This window comes from Hyaena hyaena, unplaced genomic scaffold (genome assembly GCF_003009895.1).
Source record: "Hyaena hyaena isolate Hyena2069 unplaced genomic scaffold, ASM300989v1 scaffold_37, whole genome shotgun sequence".
NCBI lineage: Eukaryota > Metazoa > Chordata > Mammalia > Carnivora > Hyaenidae > Hyaena > Hyaena hyaena.
The window spans coordinates 2,729,532-2,738,419 of record NW_024080669.1 but is presented as its reverse complement, the minus strand read 5'-3'; positions in this window follow the sequence as shown (position 1 = coordinate 2,738,419).

The following is an 8,888-nucleotide window of genomic DNA, read 5'->3' as shown; positions in this document are numbered from 1 at the left end:
CACTCGGCACGCGGAGCCGTCGGGGGGGGGGGGGGGGGGGGGGGGGGGGGGGGGGGAGGGGGTGCGGCGGGGGGAGGGGCGGGCCGTGCCGGGAGCTGCCGCCAGCTGCCGCTTTTCCGTGTTCCTCTGGGGAGGGTGGGAAGGCAGCGAGACAAACACAATGACAGAGCCAGTGTCTCTCTGAAATAGTAAACTGAGGGGAACGGGAAAATAACCCAGCACCAGACACAGCGGCCCACGTTAATTGGGAGCCTTGGCAATTAGGGGGAATGTGTACCGAAAGCATGAATGGCTGTGTCGTAGGCGCAGGGGCCCGCCCTTGTAGCTGTCGCTTTCAGCCAGAGCCAGGCGGGGGGCGCGGGGCGGGGGACGCTCACCCGAGTGACTGAGGTGCTGCCTAGAACCTCCTCTTCGGGGCCCCTCACCCTGGTCCTGCGGGTCACAGTACTGCCCCCTCCCTAACCCACTCCTCAGGGTCCAAATTTAAGATGACCGCTGAAGTTCAAGATGTAAATCCTGCCTCTGCAACTCTACCTGGGATATAACCGTGAGCAACTCGCTAAAGGAAGCTCTTAGACCTCAGTTTCCCCACAGGTGACAATGACTGTGGGAACACTCCCCTCTCGGGAGGCTTAGCCCAGGAGCTCAGAGGGAGCGCTCAGTGGCCCTGTGCAAAGGCCCTGAGGCAGAGGGAGCAGTCCTCACTACTGTGAGGAACAGGACTTATAGGAAGGGACCAAGTCGGGCAGGGATGGAAACCACAGAAACACAGCAAAGGCTGGCCACGCAGTTGGTGGCGGGAAGCCATGCGGCCTGCCGTGAGGCTGCCCAGCCTGAGCCAAGGTAGGGGCAGGCGGGATGAGGGGGGTTTCCTGAGAGAGACTGGGATTGTCTACACCTAGGCAGGACCTCAGAGACTTTCTTACAGACCCTGGGACAGAGGGATATGGCTGGGAAGGGACCCAGACCTACTTCAAACACCCCCAGCCCTCAGCCTCAGCATTTTCATTTGCAAAATGAGACTAGATAATTTTTAACAAATGAGAAGTTCTCAAAGTCCCAAGGCAGGACATGCCCGAGACTTCAAAAAAGCCCTTGCACAGATTTGGAAGCCGTTGATGGTTACTGAGAACAAGGGGGTAGCCCCGCCCCCCAAGGGAGACCGTGGCGGGGGGGTGCGGGGGTGGACAGCTCTGACCCGCGGAGCACAGGACCTTGGACAAAATGGACACAATCTGGGACAGTCCCCAAGCTCTGTAGGCACCTCCGAAAGCTAAAACTCAGGCTGGCCTCCACCCTGCCAATCCATGGGACTTGACATGGACCAAGTAACCTTCCTGTCCCTGTCTTTTCCTATACAAGTGAGGACTTGGTGACAGCTGTCCTCCCTCGTCTTCTGCTCTAGGTGGCGGGAGGGACGAACCCACACCACTCAGTAGGCGGTAGGCTCGTGTCCTTGGGGAAGCAGACTCAGCCCTCCCAGATGCCCTTGAGTGCCGCCTTTCGGCCATTTCTCTGCGCTGCTTTTTGAACGTTCCTACCGGTGGGGACACATCGAACCCAGGCGTTGCATACCTGTTGGGGAAAAAGGAACTCCAAAGCTTAGTACCAGCTCCTCTTCTGCCAGAGAATTCCGAGGTGTTTGGCCAAAAGACTTCCTGGGGACCCTTGATGCCACTACTGACCAGCAAAAGGCTGCAGAGGTATAATAGGACCCCACGATCACTGGAGGGCGGGCCATGGCTTGCCTCTCAAATGCTGCATGTCCATAGTCCCTCCAGGACCGCTGAGGAAGAAGTGTGAGGTAGCGCAGCTAAAGCCCACTCAGGCTTGTTCTAGGAAGGGTAGCATCCAGCCCCTTTGAAACGTGGGCGTGAGTAAGAAGGGGTCACCAGCTGTGCCGTTCTTTCGGTGCATCTATTCATTTGTTTAAAATTTTTAATGTTTATTTATTTTTGAGAGAGAGAAAGGGAGACCAAGTGCGAGTGGGGGAGGGGCAGAGAGAGAGGGAGACACAGAATCTGAAGCAGGCTCCAGGCTCTGAGCTGTCAGCACAGAGCCCGACACGGGGCATGAACTACGAACTGTGAGATCATGACCTGAGCCGAAGTCGGACGCCCAGCCAACTGAGCCACCCAGGCTCCCCATTCAGTTTATTTATTGATGTGAGGAGCCCCTCTCCCCTGGGCCAAGCTCCAGAATACAACAGTGAAAGGAAAGACAGGGTCCCTCATGGCTAATGGGTGAGGCAGATATTTATCAACTAGTCCTACAAATAAGTGTGTAATTAAAACCTGGTCCAGAGCCCTGAAGATGTAGCCTTTGAAAAGCAAGCCAAAGGGTCAGGTGGTATGGTATTAAAAGAGAGGAGGCGAAGGAGCCAGGAATTGGAAGCACAGGCAGGAGTGGGAAATGATTCTGGCATACGAACTGAAGCAGCATGTGCAAAGGCCCTGAGGCAGAAGGAGCAGGACGTGGAAGGAGCCACAGTGGCCCCGGAGCAAGGGAGACAGGCTGCAGAAGGAAACAGATGTCAGATGAGGCAAGTCTGGTAGTTCCTGGGTGAATCCAGCTTTTATCCTCAGGACAATGGGAAGTCACTGAAGGGCGTTAGGAAAACTATTGCAAGCGAGAACTGGGGAATGGGTAGCTTAGGATGTAGGGGGACCCCACAGTGAGGAGTCGGGGCTGTGAGGAGAGCAGTACCCATATGAGGCTGAGACATGAGCCTGGCCCCCAAATGGAGAGAACCCTGCTTCTCTAAAGGCGCTGGGAGCAAAATCAAGAGAGCTGGGCAGGGGTGCACAGCCATGGTGGAAGTTGGGTAAGAAAGGACAGAAAACATTTCTAAAACGCTCCCCAGGCCTCCCGAATTGGAGGCAAAAATAGCCCTTCAGCCTGTCAGCGCCAGGGCCACACAGCCACTGACCGGAAGTAGGGAGCCAGCAGGGAAAGTTAAAACGGCAGGACCAGGAGCCCTGGGGAGAGACCCCTGCCTCCCCCAGCAGGTGACCCTCCAAAGTGGCTTTTGAGGCACCGTTTCATGCTGGGATGCAGACGGCAGGATCAGAGCAGCTCCTGACCGCCAAGTGCTACTTTCGATCCATTCACACTTGCTTTGTAAATTCTTGTTTAATGTTTATTTATTTTTGAGACAGAGACAGAGCATGAGCAGGGGAGGGGCAGGGAGAGGGAGACCCAGAATCTGAAGCAGGCTCCAGGCTCCGACGTGGGGCTCGAACCCACAAACTGTGAGATCATGACCTGAGCCGGAGTCGGCCCTTAACCGACTGAGCCACCCAGGGACCCCCGTTCACACTCGCTTTGAATGTACCTCCCCCAAACACAGACAAATGCTGAGCCCCCAAACCATAAGAGAGAACCATTTCCTCACGCCTGGCTGAAAGAGCTTGCTCACTCCCAAACCGCTCCTTGACCTTGGTCTCGTCCACCCTCCCTGACCTTTGTTTCTTGAACGCCTTCGGCTTCTCCCTCAAGCAGCTGCTGTTGGGCCCTTGTTGCTTTACCCAGCTCCTGGACAGTTTCCACAACGGCGGTCTTACCATCCATTTAGGGCCGATGGCCCCACACTCTCCAGCCTGGTCCTCAGCCCAGAGACCCAGAGGAGTAATCCCCAGGCACCCAGCCCCGCTCGTGCTGAATCCAGCACCCGACCCCCACCCCCAACAAAGATGCTTCCCCTCCTGTCTTTCCTGAATTCATAAATAGCACCGCCCCCACCCAGTCCCTCACCCAGGAAAGCACGTACCATCCTTAACTGCTCTCCCCTGGCCACTTGGGTTCTAGATCAGGCCTCTCTGCCGCCAGCCTCTGCAGGAGACTCGGCCTGTCTCCCCACCCCCAGGCTCTCAACTCTCGTAATCATTCTCTACAGTTCAGGTGTGATTCAAACCTTCAGCAGTTTCCTGTTTTCTACACATTTTAATATGGCGCTCAGTCTTTACAACCCAATAACCCCGCCCCCCTGCCTTTTCTGCTTCATCTCCTGACCTCACTCTTTGCTCTGCCTTCCCCATCCCATCCCCACCCCTGTCACCCCAGTCCTTGCAAATGCTGTCCCCCAGCTTAAGAGGGCCACTCAGTTATCCAAATATGCTGCCTCCTTGGGGCGCCTGGGTGGCTCAGTCGGTTAAGCATCTGACTTCGGCTCAGGTCACGATCTCACGGTTTGTGGGTTTGAGCCCCGCATCGGGCTCTGTGCTGACAGCTCGGAGCCTGGAACCTGCTTTGGATTCTCTCTCTCTCTCTCTCTCTCTCTGCCCCTCCTCCGCTCATGCTCTGTCCCTCTCTCTCAAAAATAAACATTAAAAAAAATTTCAAATAGGCTATCTCCTGGCCTGCCCTTTACTTGTATAGTTTTTCTGCTTAAAACATCCCCCTTTCCTTTCTCTGCCTGCGAGAACCCTGCCTGCCCTGCAAAGCTAAACTCAGATGTTGCCTCATTGGCATTAGGGACGTTTGCTCATGCTGTCAGGAACCGTGTCGTGCGTCGACATCTTTAACGGTACATATCACAGCCCAAATTTTACTGGGTATAATTGCACGTCTGCTGCCCTAATGGAATAGGAACTCCTTGGGGTCAGCCCGGCCTCTCGCTCCATCTGTAGACCACGCCCCCCCATGTCTTGCCTGGTGACCCAACCAGCCAACCCCCCTGGATTCATTTTGAACACTTTCTTCCCCGCCCCCTCCTCTCCCAGCGACCTCACAGCCTAACCCAAGCCTGCAGACCTGCCCCCTACCCCTCTACCCTTCCCACCCCCTCCCACCCCCACCCCCACCGCTGGTATCCCAGGGCCTGGACCACATGTGTGCCCTGTGTGTGCTCTGTTCTCCCTTCACAAGGTGAAGGGATGCAGTAGCGGTGCTGTTGAGGCCACAGGTAGAAGAGAGGTGAGCAGCGGGGCTCCCAGGCCAGCCTGTCTGCAGAGGAAGAGCAGGAGACCCTGACATTGACTTTGGGGGTCGAAAAGCAGGACTCCTCTGCCGGTGCGTGGAGCTGCAGGGACTGGGGAGGCTGTCAGACACGGCAGGTGCCCCAGACCAGATCGGTTTTCTTCTTTGTCCTTTCTGTCGCCTTTTTCTAACCGAGCTGCAATGGGCTCTGTGTTAAAACGACTCATTTTCCAGACTCTCTAGGGAATCCATGTTCTGGCCAAGGAGATGGCAACCGAATTCTATTGAGTAGGAATTCTAAGAAAGACATGTGACTTTTGCCCTGTGCCCTTTTCTTCTCCCTCTTCCTCCTCCTCCCCGTCCCTCTCCACCCCCTCCTGCCCTTTTCTCCCCACTCCTTCTCCTCCTCTTCCTCCTCTTGTGTCAGAAACCTGGACGTGATGCCTGGAGGTAAAGCAGCCATCCTGCATCCCAGAGTTGCTGTGAGAAAATTCAGCTCCCATCACAGAAAATGTACCGTAGCTGGTTTTCTGTTCCAGGCAGCCAACACAGTCCTGACTTGTACGAATAGGATGGAGCAATTTGGGGGGGGGGGGCGGGGGGGGGGGGGAAGCCTTGCATCATGGGAAAGCAGAAATTTAGCACGAGCGAAGCTTCCTCTCCTGGAAGGTCTCTACCTGCCAATTCCAGCCCCACTCACACACGCGTGACACACGCCAGCACATCCCAACAGAAATGGACACGGGCACCTGTCTTCCTGGAGTCGATCCCCCACCGTCCCCTTCCTTAGCTACCTTTACATCAGGATCTTGATTTTTGAGAAAGAGATGAAAGCAGAGGCAGGCAGAGTGGGGGACGTCTGAAACGAAATTTCGCCCTGTCTTCCCACAGGAAAACTATAACATATGTCAGGAAACAAGGGATGCCAAAGCATGCATGAGATTGGTTTCTAAGTGAAAAAATCCACCCCAGTCCCATTAGTCTGGAGAACTAATTCTGCCTGATTAACTCAAACTTGTCTTGGAAGTGCGAAGTGTCACCTCGAGGTGCCAATCTCTAATTATGAGCACACCTCTTCCAGAGCGGCTGGTTATCCAAAAGGGGCACATGACTGCCCCTCCCCCCAGTCTTTCCGCTCTGCAAATATGCACCCATTTGTCTTTTCCCAGCGAATGCAAATGGGAGAAAACGAGCGACGTTGCCCTTTGGAGATAATGACGTTGGAAATTCAATACATAATGGCTCCCCAGACAAGACCAGAATAGCTTCGTGTTTCTGCTTTCCCCTAAGCACAGAGAAGCTGACAGCCTGTTAGCGTAAGCAGGCGTCTGAACTCCCCACCCCTCTCTGAGTGCCTGGAGCCAACGTTTGTGGGGAGAGGCACCTGCTTATCGTCATATACTTTCTCCCAACCCTCTAGATCCAGGCTCAGAACAGAGGCCAGAAAGAACCATAGGGACCCAGCAGGCACCTCCATCCAGTCGTTAGACCAGCCCTGCAATCAGACCGTACCCCATGAGCCCAGTCACGTTTCCAGGCTGGAAAGCCTTGAATCCACTTTTTCTCTGTTGCATCCTCCACTCGCACCACACGCCGAAGCCCAAGCTCATGTTGAGGGAGGCAGTAAAATGATTTGGGGCTGGCTGGTTCGCTGAACTTTAGAGGAAAATCATGACAAGCCTGCAGATTAACTCCATGAGAGAACAACTTCCCTGCAGCGTGAAGGGCGAACTTAGTGCCTGAAGATAAACTGCATTTCCCTCCCAAGGAGCAGACGGCCCCAGCCCGAGGCCTGGCATCCTGGGGCTGGGGCTGGCCTGTTTTGGGAAGGGGACCCCTTTCTGATGACAACAGGCATCCCAGAGGGACACCGAGGTCAGCAGATCAATTGCCCCTTCTGTCGGTTTCTAATGGACTCTTGGGTCCACTGACTTCTCCATCTCTCTCCACCCTCCTATCATTCCATTCTCTCTTTGATGACGCCGTTCATGTAATTGCCTCTCAGACCAAAGGCATATTTGATGTCCACCATTTAAAGCACCATCTCTATTGATTTTCATGTTTCAGGCCTTGTATGGAAGCTTAGATGTGGCTGGTGGGAGGGAATGGGCATAAAACACTCCCCATTCCGGCCATTTATTCTGATATGAAACATTTATATGGGCCTTGAACACAACTCCATGCTGGCACATTGTTTAAAAGAGAGTCTGTAACTGTCTTCCTAAGTTTAACTCAGAACCTTCAGCTTCCGAATCAGGAGGAGATATGCAATTATTTTGCCACAGGGAATCACCTGGGCTGGGCACTTTCGGGTGGTGAGTAGTCGGAAGACAGGAAGGGTGTCTAGTTTATGTTTTCTATTTGTTTATTTTGTCTTGGGGGGGTGTTTTTTATTTTATGTTGTTTTTTTTTTTTTTTTTTAATTTCTAGGAGAGAGAGGGAGACAGCGTGAGCAGAAGAGGGTCAGAGAGAGAGGGAGACACAGACTCTGAAATAGGCTCCAGGCTCTGAGCTGGTAGTCAGCACAGAGCCCGACGCGGGGCTCGAACCCACGAACCGCGAGATCATGACCTGAGCAAAAGTCGGACGCTTAACCGACTAAGCCACCCAGGCACCCCTTTTATTTTATGTTTTTAACACCCATTCCCCGAGGCCTGCAGATATAATTGGTGGATAATCAGTGTTTACTAATGCAAAAGATTAGAATGATATCGCCTAGGGGCGCCTGGGTGGCTCAGTCAGTTAAGTGTCCGACTTCAGCTCAGGTCATGATCTCGCAGTCCGTGAGTTTGAGCCTTGCATCGGGCTCTATGCTGACAGCTCAGAGCCTGGAGCCTGCTTCAGATTCTGTGTTTCCCTCTCTCTCTGCCCCTCCCTCACTTGCGCTCTCTCTTTCTCTCTCAAAAATAAATAAAAAATTTTTAAAGACGTTTTTAAAAGAAAAAGAGCTGCAGCTTCTGCCGTAGGTGTTTGGAACACCACCACTTGGAAGCCAGCCGCCTTAGAAAAAGTCAAACTACACTTCTAGAGAGAGATTGAGAGAGACCACACAGAGAAAGGCCGAGGTCACCTTGGACGCTCCCATCCCAGCTGAGCCCCGGCCGAGGGCTTCCCCATGAGCGACCCTGGCCACCAGCCACTCAGCTGAGCCCCTTGTTCGAATTCCTATTCCTCAGATCTCAAGTAAACAAAATGGTTGTTGTTTTAAACCATGACATCCAGGATCATTTTGTTTTGCAGAGTTAGACGATGCAAGCAAGGTGATTAGGCCCCACCCCAGGCCCATGAACCTGATTGTCCAGGACCAGGGCCTGGGCATCGGCTTTCTCACAGAACCTGCCTGGGACCGGGAAAGAGCTGAGGCTCCCAGGGACTTCCCCCGGGGACAGTTCATTCCTGGCTCGCAGACTCAGTAGGTCCGAGGTCCTGGAGCTCACAGTGCATCTGAGCTGCGGGGAGCCTGGAGCAGGGACACACACAGCGAGAGAGAGGAGGCCACGGCTTAGAAGAAACAGGGCACAAGAGAGCTCTGCACACAGAGCCACACAGGATATCTGAGCCGGATGGGATCTGTCTCTCAGGATTTCCATGTCATAACTGAGGAGTGAGGAAAATATACACTTTCTTAAACTCACGGTAAACAGCTTAACACAGTAACTAAGCCAGGTACTTGTGAGTTCCAATGATTAATGTCCCAATTAATGAGAAAATACCAAGAGCATCCAGGGTAAGAGAAAGATCAGAGTAAGGGGTGGAACTAATCTAGGCTGCCTTCCTGGAAGAGTGGACCTGTGAAGGAGGAGGAAGAGGTTTGTGGCAGAAGAGCAAGTCCAGACACAGAGGATGGAATGAGATTGCGGTAAGTGCAGCCTGATCTACTTGGCAGGTTCAGAAAGGCCTGCTGGGAGGGAACCGGGAATTATGAGATTCCATCTAGGTCTGTTTTCTTATCTGCTTCCTCCGCCAGCAGA